Source organism: Tenrec ecaudatus, chromosome X (assembly GCF_050624435.1).
Source record: "Tenrec ecaudatus isolate mTenEca1 chromosome X, mTenEca1.hap1, whole genome shotgun sequence".
NCBI classification, from domain to species: domain Eukaryota; kingdom Metazoa; phylum Chordata; class Mammalia; order Afrosoricida; family Tenrecidae; genus Tenrec; species Tenrec ecaudatus.
This window is the reverse complement of record NC_134548.1, coordinates 158,645,001-158,659,538: the sequence shown is the minus strand read 5'-3', so window position 1 is coordinate 158,659,538 and position 14,538 is coordinate 158,645,001. Positions and strand designations below refer to the sequence as shown.

The following is a 14,538-nucleotide window of genomic DNA, read 5'->3' as shown; positions in this document are numbered from 1 at the left end:
TCATCCTGGTGGCCGCGGGTGTGAGCTCTGACTCGGCGATTCCATCACACGTGCAGCTATTATTTCAGCTGTCCATTTGCCTACAAACAAATTGGAAAAGCCCATTGTCTGCTGTAAATACGATTACGAAAGCTGTGAGGGAACTGTTGGATGGTCCATCGCTCATTCTAAATATTACCAAAGTAGGAATAATTGAAAAGCCCTTTGGGTAATAGTCATTGTCAATAGTTAGGGAACCCCAGCAGATGATGGGAGTATATGTTGTCATTGAAATTTCAAATAAAAAAAAAAAGAAATTTCAACTCCAATAAACCCAAAGCCAAACTTCTTCCTGTTAAGTCTGACTCGCAGAATCCCTTAGGGGCAAGGTAGAACTTCCCCCAAAGGGTTTCCTGAACTGTACTCTTCACAGATGTAGACTGTTGCACCTTTCTCCCAGGAAGGAGCTGATGATTCCAAACCATTGGCCTTTCAATTAGCAACCGAGCATTTTCTCCAATGTATTACCAGGCCTTCGGAAGTCAGATAGGATGGTCCAAATCCCAACTCTTATTGAAGAACAGGGTGAGAGAAGGAATGTGATTTGACCTGGTCTGGTGTCAGACCTGATTCTCCTGTCTCAGAATCGGGAAGTTCTTGTGAGAACAATTGAAGATCTGTGGGTGGGTTTCAGGGAGACGTAAATATGTGCCATAAGGGTCGACAGCAGGGTCATAAATGGAATGAGCTAGATAACAAGTACCAAGCACTTTATCTGTGGAAGTGTCCAAGTTTTGATTGGTTCTGACGAGGAGGGTGGCTTTTCCAAATCAGTTATTTTCAGTATAAAGCTGTACACCACAACCTTAGAAGATATTCTGCTAAGGATATATTCCTTGAATTCCATGGGACATCCGTTAAAATACATATATCAAATAATGGATCAATGACAGTTTAATTACCAATAGGTAATGTCTAGCAAATGAATAACCTAAACTTTCAGGTAGAAAGATATTAGTCATCATGTTTGAACTATAACATCCCCTCTGGTTTGGAGCATTTTTATTTTGAGTCTCAGCATCCCACAAAGTACAGTCCCTAATGTTTGAAAATTTCACCAAGCAAAAACCAAAATCAAACAACCTCCTTTGTACATTGCACTGAAGATGGCACTATAGTAACAACCTCGCACTCAAAATGGTCAGATGTGCTTGGATTTATTATTTGTTGAGCTTGGCAAATGGATCTCAGGGTTAGTTTGTTGTGATATCATTTTCTCTGATTGGAGCTGGCTTCATTTTTTTAATTATTTGTCTTCAATTAAAAAGAATTAAAATGTATTCAAAACTATTTAGTTTCAGTTACAGCTCAACAGACTATGTTAAGGATAGCCACTCTGAATTCTCTGAACGAGGGAAAAGATACTATCAGAAAGTATTATTTGAATTTCATTCCATAGAAAGAACATTTTCTTTTTAAAAAGCCAGGTTGGGAGGTGGAGGGTGAAATCTTCAAGCCTCAAGGTATTTGGTTCTTTTGCTTTTGTTGTTCAATATGAAAGATTCTGGGTTCCACTAGGCTGAGTCTGAAAGGCAACGGTCTCCTTGTCTTTGAAAGATACCATTCGCTGTGGCCCTATAAAAAGTGGCTACTGTGAATTTGCTATACTCTTTCATCACAAAGCATATTCCCTTAGGTATTAGTAAATGACTCAAAATTAGCAGTTTTGCACCCTGAAATCATACTTCACATCTAAAATATCACACTGTTAAATACATAAATAACCTCTGCCTAATTGATTCTCTGTATAAATAGAGAAGAATAGAGGAAGGATAAACATAATGAGCTTGATTTGTTGCTAATGTAACCAGATGCCCATCAGAGCAAGGACTCTACCCACTGGACTCCTCTTTTTGTTCATCTCGAGTGTCCACTGATGTCACTCTGTTCTTCCTGTACATAGGCTGTCACACAGATCCTCTTGCGGGACCAACCCGAAAAAATACTTCTATGGAGTTGATTTCCATTCATAGCAATCCTATTGGACAGAGTGGAGTGGCAGTTGGGTATGAACTTTGTGCAACTGGCAGCTCAGTGCCTAACCACCATGCCGCTAGAGATTTTCTGCCACGCAAAATAAACAAATACATAGAACCACTGCCATTGATTCTCACTCATACGGCCCCATAGGACAGAGTCAAATGGCTTCCTAAGCTTTCCTAGATAGTCGGAGCAGACGGTCTCATCTTTTTCCTATGGGTCAGCTGGAGGATGTTGGTTTTATCCGCAAAACTCTTGGCCAGCAGTGTCATGCTTAACCCACTATGGCACCAGAATCTTGTCTCTTGGGACAGTGGCGATGTATTTCAAACGCAATCCCCTGCTCCCATCAAAAGCTTCTCTATTGTGTTTAGTGCATTATTTTTCACACCTAATTCACATTCAGATACCAAATAGAGATGCAGCTAATTCATATGCATCACAATATATGAGTATGCTCACAGTTATTTGTAGTTTCAAGAGAGGCTATCAAAGTGTAGAGGATACAGGGATGGTAATATTTTTGTCAACAGCAGTATTGATATTATGGGGTCTGAGTGAAGCTTATTTAAAAAAAAGAGTAGGGGAAAGATCCTATCAGTGGAACCAGTGGTGGCATTTTAGGCCTGGGATAGGCAGTACACTCAGAAACCTTCAGCCACAGAATGATAGAGCTCAGGTAGCACAGATCAATGGGAACTAGGAGACTAACTAAAACCTACCCTCTTAGATGCATTTTGATAATCATTGGTCTTGAAGTGACATGGAAGAGAGTGTGCCTACTAGAAAGAAATCATAACCAAACCGCTAGAAGGAAAACCAGGAGACTGTAAGGTCTTGGGAGCAAGGCTGCTTATAGGTGTTCGGTGATCTTCTGGTCATAGTTAGTCCCACTTGGATTTCATCCAAGACATATGTCAGAACAGCTGTGAGATTCCACGCTCTTTGAGAAGATGTAATCTTATCTAGAAACGCTACAGGAGCATCTTAGGGAAAGGGTGAGCTGAGAAATGAGAGAATTAAGGCCAGAATAATGGGCAAACTGGAATGCAGAGATCAGTATAAGGGGGTCTTTTGGATTCCAGCAGGGAGGCCTGGAAAGAGTAAAGGCAGCAGCGAGGCCACATGGAGTGCAGGAGGTCAAAATGGGCAGCCAGCAGCAAAGAGCATCAGGGGTGGCCTGGGGGCGGGGGTTGGCTTTCAACAAGCTCCATTACTATTAAAGATATTTGTGCCTAGTGGTCCTATCCTGCCAGGGATGAGGACCAAAAGGTCTTGGAACAGCACCTCAGCCACTGAAGCTGAAACTAGTTCAAGGTCTGCTGTTGTGGGGTCTCTCAAGCTTGTGGCTGGTGCCTGCAGTCTTAGAGTGACTTGGCAGTCTGGTGGATTCTACCCTTTAACCTTTGAGCTCTGATCTCATGCAGATGCTCCATATCAAGAAAGAAGTACTACGTGTGCAGCTGATGGCAGAGCACTGGAGCACAGAAGAGGCAATAGATGGAGATGGCAATTGATACTTAAAGATTGGTTTCAGAAAAGTGTGGTTTGATTTTTCCCACACCCCATCACTGTCATTACTAATATGAACTGTTTTTTTACTACTGGTCAGGTCAAATACCTAAGACCCAATGGGATGAAATCAAAACTTGTGAAACACTGTTCCAGATGACAGATGATAAGGGTCTAGAAGAGGGAGGGAGAAATACGCCAAAAGACAAATAATTACGTGCAGAGGATTGAGGAAGAAGAGTCAATGATGACCCAAAATAGCGAAGACCAAGAGATCAATAACATATTGATGTCTTGAATAAAGACAGCATGTGGGAAGAGGGAATTCATTCATTTAAGAGGTAGTCCAGATGCATCATTCCTGATTCATAGACATGAATAAAATGTGCAATCTGGCGATATAGATTTCATGATCCCGTGAACACAAGACTTGCACATGTAAGACCTATGAACAAGTTCGTATTGTGTGATCTAGAAAGTCATAAATGTCATAAGAAAAAGAAAAGCTTCATTCTATCTTTAGGGTTCAATAATGGCAGATGTTCTAATAGATACAAGCCATACAGATAGGTGACAATGAGGATGAAGGAGACTACCTAATCAAAGGCCCAGATCTGGAAGTGTCTAGAAAGCATTTGTGGCACAGTACCCCCAGGTTTAGCTAGGCAAATATATATTCTTCAGGCTTCTTTTGACAGTAAGTGACAGACAACCAACTGAAATACAAAAGGGAAATGTAATGGAAATATTCTAAGGGAGCTCACATAACTTGGAGAAGGGCAAGGAAAGAGGACAAATGTCCACAAGGTCATCGTAACCTCAGAGCACTACCAGACACCTCTCTCCTGCTCACATCGCTACCTCTTTCTGAAAGTATGTTTCCTCTCCTGCTACACACTGGTTTCTTTCAGATGGTAGAGGACTTGGCTGCTTACATCCTCAGGGCCTCATATATTTATCACCACTGGAAACTGAGCTGTCCGCTATGCTTCCAGCCTTCAAATTTGGGGAAACTTAGATTTCCAGAGTGGTTTAGGTCAGATGCTTTCACATTGACAAATCAATACTGGCCAAGTGCAACAGGACCAGTGCTTGTGGTGCCACATTGGTCCTAGGGTTTCACTGAGGCTTCTTGTACTTTGTTCTCCATTATCTCCATCTAGCAATTCTGTTAGAATTCATGATGAATGGACAAAACTTGCCTATTTCCCATTAGAAGCTAAACTTAAGCCATATCCAGTTGAAGGACAGAACCTGCTAATAAGCACCTGCAGTGAGAATGTGGAGTCACCTGTCAAACAAGAATAATGTGAGAACCAGAAGCCCTAGCTCAAGCCATACTGGCCCCGAAGACCTGCTTTGGTTAAGCCTTGCCTGCCTAGTGGTTACGCAATGGGCTGCTAACTGCAAGGTCAGCAGTTTGTAACCACCAGCTGCTCCACTTTCTTCTCTCATAAAGAGTTAGAGCCTTGGAAACTCACAGAGCAGTTCTACCCTGTTTCCCAGGGTTGTTATATGTTGGAATCGACTTGATGGCAGTGGGTTTGGCTCTTTTGGCTTAACATGCTCAAGGAAACATATTTTGATGAACAAGAGCTACTCTGTCTTCCTTGAGTATCATTTTCAATAGCATTCTCCATGTCCCTTCTGCTCTGCTTCATAAAATGGCTTACTTGCAGCAGGCTGCCCAAATCACCCACTTTGCATGAATACTTGACATTGAACTGCTAAGCGCAAAGTTAGTGGTTTAAACTCATGAGCCACTCCACTGGAGGAAAATGAGACCGTTTGCACCTATCATACTAGTCAGAATCGACTCAATGACAGTGAGCCTACATGATCTCATTCAGTTCCATTCCGTCTTTAAATAGTAGCAAGCACAGACAACTCCCAAATGTATAGCTTCAGCCTGAACCTCTCCCTTGGTTGGACTCCTACCTGCAAGGTAAGCCCCTGGAACCACCAGCCACTCTACAGGAGAGAGAGGAAGGAGGCTTCCTACACCTGTAAAGCTTTACAGTCCTGGAAACCTCCCAGGGGCAGCTCCGCAGTGTCCCAGAGAGTAGCTACTAATCCGAAGGAATCGGCTCCTTAGCAGTGAGGGTTTTGTTTTGTTTTGAGAAAGGGCCCTATGAGGAGCTCTAGGGGTGTGATGGGCTCTGCTTGGGCTGCTAATCATGAGTTTAGCAGTCTGTAACCGCCAACAGCTGTGTGGGAGAACGCTAAAGGTTCCTAGTCCCTTAAAGAGATACAGTCTTGGAAACCCAAGGTGGGGGGGGAGGTTCTACTCTGCCCTATAGGATCACTGTGGGTCAGAATCAATTCAGTGGCAGAGTTTTGAGTTTAATGGGGCCCTACACAATCTAACACCTATTTATTTTCTGGCATAATAACCCTCATTCACTTTGTTCTGTGTCTACTGTCTTGAGGTTCTTCAAACATGTCATTTACATCTCACCATTGCACTAGCTGTTTTGGGGGGATTTTTTTCCTGTCTGGGACACTCTTTCCCTGGTGAGCTTTATACTCGACTCCTTCACCTCTTTAAAATCGCAGCTCAAATGTTCTCTTCTTGCAGCCTGCCATAACCAACTAATTATAATTGTAACCTGACCCCAGTATTTCATGCCTCCCCCCTTACCCCATGCTGTACCTCCCTCGTCATGGCACATTGTATTTACTACATCATTAGTCTTCATCTTCCTTTTCTATACTATAAATTCCAGGAGAGAAGTGATTTTCATCCTTTTTGTTTATGGAAACAAAAACATCTTTTTTGTTTATGTTTTGTTTATTGACTCAATGGGAGCGCATTTGGTTTAAAAATCCCTAGTACCCAAATCAATACCTGACAAGAGGTAGGTGTTTAATATTTCAGTTGAAAAGAGTGGATGAGCAGTGCTCATTTGCAATCCACAGGTAGGAGGTACATGAGTGAGGGCCCTGGGCTGTGGAGAAAGAAAGTACCAAATGAAGGAAGGGATTGTTCCCACAGGTGAAAGAATCATTTCACAAAGCTTGGTGGCCACGTGACCGCCTCTCTGACATGGATGAACAGAGCTCTCCTCTCAAGACTTATGGATACTCTATTGGTCAGCAGTTAGAAACCCCCAGCTGCTCCACAGGAGGAAACAAAAAACCAACCCCCCAAACAAAAAAAACATGTAGTCAATGCTGACTCCTAGCAACTTCCTGTGGGTTTCTGAGCCCATAATGATTGATGGTAGTAGAAAGCCCTGCGAAAGGAGAAAGAGGAGGCTTTCTGCCCCCGTGGAGAGTTACAGCCCCAGAAACCTACTCAGTTCTAGAGGGTGCCTCTGAATCAGAATCTACTCAATGCCAGTGAGTTCCCTTGACAATACTGAAGTGTACTTAAATTAAGCACTGTACTCCTGGAAAATAGCAATGGTTAAGAAATACCCCCTGGATCATTTTGTGTTCATGGGAAAAGAGATTGCTGTGAGCAAACATTTATTTATGTAGGACAGGTGTGGGGAACCTGTTTTTTCTGCCAAGGGCCATTTACGACATATTGATAACATCGTGTATAGACCATGCTGGTCAATTATGTAATTAACTAGCCTCAAATGTGATGGCTGGATATGCTCTTTTTGGTTAAGTGTGTGATATGAGCTGGTATTTAAGATTTCGAGGGCCTTACACAGTCTAAGGGTCAGATGTTCCCCACCTCTTTTGACAAGCCAAGACATCACCTGGCTGACAAGTCCATTTTGTACACCTGTGCCAAAGTAGAGTGTCTCTTCTTTCTTCGGTGGTGGGTTCTGGTTTAGGGTACAAAAAGAGACCCTGATCTCAAATATAGTTTAAGCAGAAAATGTATTGAGTATTAAGGAGACCAAAGACAAAAACACGTCATCCGGATGAAAGATACCATTAGCAGAAGGTCTAAATGGCACCCAGGGATTCAGTCAGGGCAATCATGACACTAGTTAAATAAGTTCGCCATGGATGTCAGATTAATTCTTCACAGGTCAGACCACAAGAGCAGATATACGACCTTGGTTAGGACATGCACCTTATGTTAGATAGAAGGACTTATAAGACTGGTCCAGGATTAGCCCAGACTGACCTTGAGACACCTAGGCAAAATACTGAAGTAATGTAGCAGAGCAATGGGGGAAGCGGAGCAGGAAGCTTCAGAGGGAGTGCAAAGGATAGACTCTGGGGTCAGTGCATGGCACCCAATTGGACTTGACTGGAGGACACGCCTAGAGTTCAAAAATCAGACCTTGATCTATTTACAGGTTTTTCTTTCTTTTTAAATTTTTTTCTTTTTCTTTTTTAATTAATTTATTTATTCTTTTATGGGTCATTGGTTTTCTTTTTTGTTGTCATTGTTGTGTTCTCATTCGTCGCTTTGTCTTGCTGTGCCTTGTTTTTTGGTGCATATTATTATCTCTGCAGATCTATCTAGATAAGATAGGCTGGATGAACAGTCTGGAGGAGAAAACAATGGGACCGACGGTTCTGGGGGGACATGGAAGAGGGGGAGGCAGAGGTACAGAGGTGGTGTTGCCCAACCCAGGGACAGGGGAGCAACAAGTAATCCAAAATTAGTGGCAAGGAGGATGTGAGAGGCCTGGTAGAGATTCAGCAAGGGCAGTGTAACCAAGAGAAATTACTGAAACCCAAAGGAAGGCTTAGCATGATAGTGGGACAAGTGGAAAGTAAAAGGAAATAGAGGAAAGAACTAGGAGACAAAGGGTATTTATAGAGGTCTAAATAGAGGCATATACTTATGTAAATATATTTATTTAGGATGGTGAGGAAATAGATCTACATGCATATATTTATAGCTTTAGTATAAAGGCAGCAGATGGACATTGAACCGCCACCTCGGTTACTCCCTCAATGCAAGAACACTTTGTTCAATTAAATTGGCATTCCATGATGCACAATTTCCAGACATGACCCATGAAGACAAATGTGTGCATTAGCAAATGTGGTAAAGAAAGCTGATGGTGCCTGGCTATCAAAAGATATAGCGTCTGGGGTCTTAAAAGCTTGCAGATAAACAAGCAGCCATCTAGCTGAGAAGCAACAAAGGCCACGTGGAAGAAGCACACCAGCTCGTGTGACCATGAAGTGTAGAAGGGACCAGGTATCAGACATCAGAGAACAAAAAAATCATATCAGTGGGTGCCTACCTTACCGCTATGATCACTGAAGACAAATGTGTGCATAAGCAAATGTGGTGAAGTAAGCTGATGGTACCTGGCTATTAAAAGATATAGTGTCTGGGGTCTTAAAGGCTTGAAGATAAACAAGCAGCCATGTAGCACAAAAGCAACAAAGCCCACATGGAAGAAGCACACCAGCCTGTGTGACCATGAGGTGTTGAAGGAATCAGGTATCAGGCATCAAAGAAAAAAAATCCTATAATTGTAACTGAGGGTGAGTGCAGAGTGGAGACCCAAAGCCCATCTGTAGGCAACTGGACACCCCCTTACTGAAGGGTTCCAGAGAGGAGATGAGCCAGTCAGGGGTTGCAGTGAGCAATGATGAAACATAAAACTTTCCTCTAGTTCTTAAATACTTCCTTCCCCCACTATCATGACCCCAATTCTACCCTACAAATCTGGCTAGATCAGAGGATGTACAGTGGTACAGATGGGAACTGGAAACACAGGGAATCCAGGAGATATGACCCCTTCAGGACCAGTGGTGAGAGTGGTTATCCCGGGAGGGTGGATTGAAGATGAAGTAGAAAGGGGGAACCGATTATAAGGATCTACATACAACCTCCTCACTGGGGGATGGACAACAGAAAAGTGGGTGAAAGGAGACGTCTCACAGTGTAAGATATCACAAAATAATAATAATTTATGACTTATGAAAGGTTCATGAGGGAGGGATAGTGGGGAGGGAGGGGGAAATGATGAGATGATATTAAGGGCTCAAGAAGAAAGTACATGTTTTGAGAATGATGATGGAAACAAATGTACAAATGTGCTCAACACAATGGATGTATGTATGGATTGTGATAAGAATTGTACGAGCCCCCAATAAAATGATTTTTTAAAAAAAGGCTTGTCCAAGGTTCTCTGACCATGGCAGTCACAGCACAAACAGAGCATGACTCATGACTTTGAGATCCCTAGTACTGTCCAGGAAGTACCCACCCAAGCAAATCCCTAAGGAAGACTGTCCCTCCGTGGTCTAGGCTGGAGAAGAGTGGAGGCCTTTCCAGTGCCCCTTTTGAGCAAGATTGTTTTTATCCCTAGTTCAGAATCAGAAGGAGTTCAATGGAGGTTTATTCCCCACAGGAATGCTACTGCAAACAGAATGCTAAGAATTTAAGCTGCAATACAGTTTCAACCATCTACCTTTTGGTTCATAATCCAGTGATTAACCCACTACGCCCCCAGAGCCTTAGACAACGTCTCGCATAAAAAGCAACCCAAACCCAAACTCTCAGCCCTCAAGTTGATTCTGCCTCACAGTTAATCACCCCATCTAGGGTTTCTGAGATTATCAGTCTTTACTGGGCCTGACAACCTCATCTTTCTCCTGTAGAGAAAGATGGATAGGTTTGAACATCCACACTCGTCCTTAGCAGCCCAAAGCCTAACTCAGCACCAGCAAGTCACAGTGGCCATCTAGGACAGGGTAGAATTGCCCTGTGGATTTCTAAGACTCATTTACAGGTGGGGGAAGTCCAAACTTTCTCCTGCAGGGCAGTTAGTGGTTTTGAACAGCTGACCTTCCAGTGAGTTCCAACTTATGCCAACCCTATGCACAACAGAATGAAACACTGCCAAGACCTGCACCATCCTCACAATTGTTCCAATGGTTTAGCCTATTGGTATCGCCACTGTGTCGATCCATCCCCTTGAGGGCCTTTCTCTCCTTCAAGCCCCTCTACTTTCCTAGGTCATACACTCTCCAAACACCACCCCCCTTTGTTTTCTCATACGGAACTGAACAGTCGGTCTTCACTGATCAATCTGGACACAGTGCCTACTAACTTGGCTTCAACAAACTCTAGGCAGTTTTTTTCTCTCCTAAGCCTCAGAACGCCACTCGCCCTTCAGCCTGCGCCTGTGGGTCTCTGGCACTGTAAATCTTTATGAGAGCAGAAAGCCTCAACTTTGTCCCACAGAACAGCTGTTGGGTGTGAACTACTGGCCTTGTGGTAAACAGTCCAAGAGTAACCCACCAGGATACCAGCGCCCCAGAGGGTCAGCAATTTTTAAAGCCTTAGTAAACTCAAGGAGGAAATATTTTTCCGCAGCATACTCTATCCCACAGTGTAGCCAGAGTCTACTCAATGGCAGTGGGATGATTGGCTGCTGTTTTGATTTGTTTTTATTTGGTCAGCTTAACTGGATTTTGCTTTCTCCCGCACTGGAACCCCATTTGACTCACATTAGAATCTTCAGTACTTAGCACTGCACTGGTATCCATTAGTTAGAGAGCATATACATGAATAAATACACCATTCCAGGTGCTCTGGTTGCATAGTGGTTACTGGTTGGGTTACTAACCACAAGGGTGGCATTTAAGAACCACCAGCAGCCCCAGGGAGGCAAGATGAGGCTTTCTACTTTCATAAGGAGTTACTGTCTCAGAAATCCACAGGGACAGTGCCACCCTTGACCCCCTGTAGCTTCACTATGGGTGGGAATCAACTTGATGGCAGCGAGGTGGGTTTTGTGTGTTGGTTTGTTTTGTGCCAGGCGCTGGAATAGAGGCATGGAAAGACACAAAGGAGAACAAGATCTATTGTTCTCCTTCCAGGATTCTAATAAAAAATTAAACATCAAATGCACTGCGATCCAGTCAGTTCCTACCCTCAGTGACCCCATAAGGTAGAACTGCCCCTGCAACTCCTTAGAAGGGTGTAAAGCCTTGTCTTTCACCCAGCGTTTCGAATTGCTGATCTACACAAAGCTACAAACACCAGGACTCCTTAAGGATTCTGTAGCTCCCCCAAGTCCTTCCAGCCACATCCACAATGTTTATATCAAACTTCACTTTTCAGTTATGAAGGGGCTTCAAGAAAGTTATGCACAAAAAATGGAAAGACAACATGGCATTTTTTCCATGAGTTTTTTTCTTAAAACCCCTCAGATTTCTGGTGATTTGTCCTTGATCTTAATTAGAAAAGACTGAAGTCAAGGTGTTTTCTCAATCAGAGGAGAGACTGCTTCACCTTCTAGCTCAGCAAGGCCCAGGAGGGAGTTTGGGGTCATTGTTTTCCAAATCTTGAATGGAGAGTGGGGTGCCTGACTCCTATTTTCCATTGGTGGATTTACTCCTCAAGGGAAACTTTTGTTGTGGAGATTTGTGTTATTCTAATTCTCTGCAGACATTTCAGGGATGAAAGAACAGAGCATTGCAGATTTAAAAGCAAAACAAAACAAAACAAAAACCTAGCCTTCAACCCTTTCTTTCAAGGCAAAGTCTGGGGAGAGGAGTGTCTTTCCACTTTGATGTCTTTGCTTCCCTTACCCCTTTTCCCTCTCAGGTTTCCTGTTGGGCTAACTACCCCCAAGATCAGCAGTTGGGAAAAAGATAAGATTTCAGGCTCTCCTCACGATTTACAGTCTGAAAAACTCCCAGGGGAAGTTCCCCCCTGTCATACAGGGTTCCTGGGAGTCAGAATCCACTCAATGGCAGCGAATTTGCTTTGGAGCTGTACGGCAAGGTGGACTATTCAAATCCACTGTGTTCTTCAGCAGAGAGATGAGTTTGTTTGCTCCTCTACAGATTTACAGTTTGGGAAACTCCACCTATAGGACCCCTATGAGGGACATCTTGGTGGTATTGGTAGTGGGTTCTGCAAGGCAGGGTTCATTTTCACTCTTCCTTTTATAGATACATATTTCTGCTCTGCTGCCTCCGGACACTCCATATGGTCCTGACAACCAAAGCAGAAATCTGGGTGGTCTCAGCAAGGGTGCTGGGGTCTCCAGATGCCCACTAGGACCAAACCAGAGCTGGCTGAGAAAGCCATCCACGCTGCTGTGCAGTCTGTCCTGTCCTGTAGTATCTGGAGGCTGAGGTGAATTCTGCCAGGGCTCCTGGAATTGGCTTTGAAAAGGAGGGGCTTCCCTGGAAGATTTCCTGCCAGGAAGGAGTCTGCAGAACAAAACAGCAAACCCACTGGCATCCAGCAGATTCCAATTTACCGCCATCTCTCATCAGGCTGCATTGAACTGCTGGGGCCCCACAAATGTGACTTGCCTTTGTATTCTAGCATTGTGGTTTCAGTTGGCTGTTTATGGTGAATTAATTTGACTTTACTCTTGTCTTCTGGAAGTCAGAGATGAGGGTTACTTTTATCGAAATTATTTAAGGAAAGGGGAGTTAAACTGATTCATCGCAGGGTATGTGAAGGCTATGCTATATGTGCAGTTTTTATGATTTGAATGTAATTTGTTGTCGTTTCTCTAGTAGTAAGAAGTGAAACAAATGATTAGTTTGTAATTGAAACCAGAAGAACAGGAATACTTACTAAAAGATAATTTGACTGCAACCTATTATTCTAAGTATCAAGGAGAAAGTAAAATAAATTTTTCCATTGGGCTATCGCCACTTCAAGTATGCAGACTCCTCATCTCCAGAGTCAAATGTAGCTTAAGAAAGAAGACATGCTATTAACCCCTAAAGAGAGGCTTTCTACTTCCATAAGGAGTCACATTTTCAGAAACTTACAGTGGGGGTTCGACTCAGCCCTTCAGTGTTGCCATGTGTCAGAACGGATTTGAGGGCAGTGAGTTCGGTTTGGTTTGGTTTGATTATCCTGTAAGACGTTACAAAATAAATTACTGTTCCTTTTCCAGACCACCTCCCCCCCCTCCCCTTATTAATGTATATAAAATACCCTATTTTCTCTGTTTGGGGAACCAGTTGTTTGTTGAAATGGATGCACTTCTGTCTTCTTGGATATCACATTCATATTCAACAAAACTCTGACAACTCCCTCTACATGCCTACCCTCCCCACCCCCACACCTGTCTCATGAATTGACTTACAGTGTTGGAACAGGCTTGATGGCAGTGATTTTGATTAGGTTTGATTACCCTGTCTGTAACAAGTTGTGAAGGCAGCCCAAATAACTAATGCTGCATGAACATTAGGGACCCTATAGAATGACTCCTTTGGGTGTTTGTGGCTATAGATCGTTGCAGGCCCAGAAAGTCTACATTTTCTCCCCTAGACCTGCTGGTGGGTTTGAACTGCAGACTTTGTGTTAAGTATCCAACACTAACCCAACAGATCCATTACCATAGCTACAAGGGGGGTGGTTGGATGGAGAAGCATGTAAAATCAGATCCACACAGTTCAAATACTAGCTGCTTAAAGACATCTATATAGCCCCTGGCAGTGCAGAGACAGTTAATGATCTGGGCTGCGAATTGAAGGTTGGCGGTCTGAGTGCTCCCAGAAATGTCTTGGCAAAAAGGCCTGGCAATCAACTTCTGAAAAATCAACCATTGAGAACTCTGTGGGAGTGCAGTTCTACTCTGTTGCACATAAGGTCCTCATACATCAGAGTTCACTTGAAGGCTATGTGTGAAGTCAAAAAAAATTCTTACTACGGTTCTAGTTCATATTGCATAGATTTTTTGCAAGCATGTCTTTGTGATTGGTGGATGACTGCAGACAAGGGCTCTCAGTGATAGACTTGTGTTAGTCTCATTTGTTATCAAAGTAAAATCCAAACACATCACCATCACATCAATTCTGGTTCATACCAATTCTATGGGACAGAGTACAACTGCTGCCTGGGATTTCTGAGACTGTCTTTGTGGGAACAGGCAGCCTCTTTTTCCCCTCCAGAGCAGCTGGTGGGTCCGAACCTCATTCAACCTGATGGTTGCCTGCCCCATGCTTTCCCCACAGCAGCAAACCCAAGATCCAAACCCAAACCAGATCCAATGAAAACAATGGCTTCCAAGGGGAACCCACTGGGGCAGCTCAATTCAATGCCCAGAACTCATTGCAGAAGGTAATAGCGACTTGGTTTTCCCAACTCCA

The 14,538-nt window shown here is 43.4% G+C and overlaps 1 non-coding gene across 1 annotated transcript; it reads left to right on the top strand.

Moving 5' to 3' along the window:
- The first annotated feature begins 2,522 nt into the window (after positions 1–2,522).
- On the top strand, positions 2,523–2,580 carry LOC142435329 (small nucleolar RNA SNORD56). The gene has a single exon (XR_012781405.1). It is a non-coding gene; the product is annotated as a small nucleolar RNA SNORD56 (small nucleolar RNA).
- Positions 2,581–14,538: the final 11,958 nt, after the last annotated feature.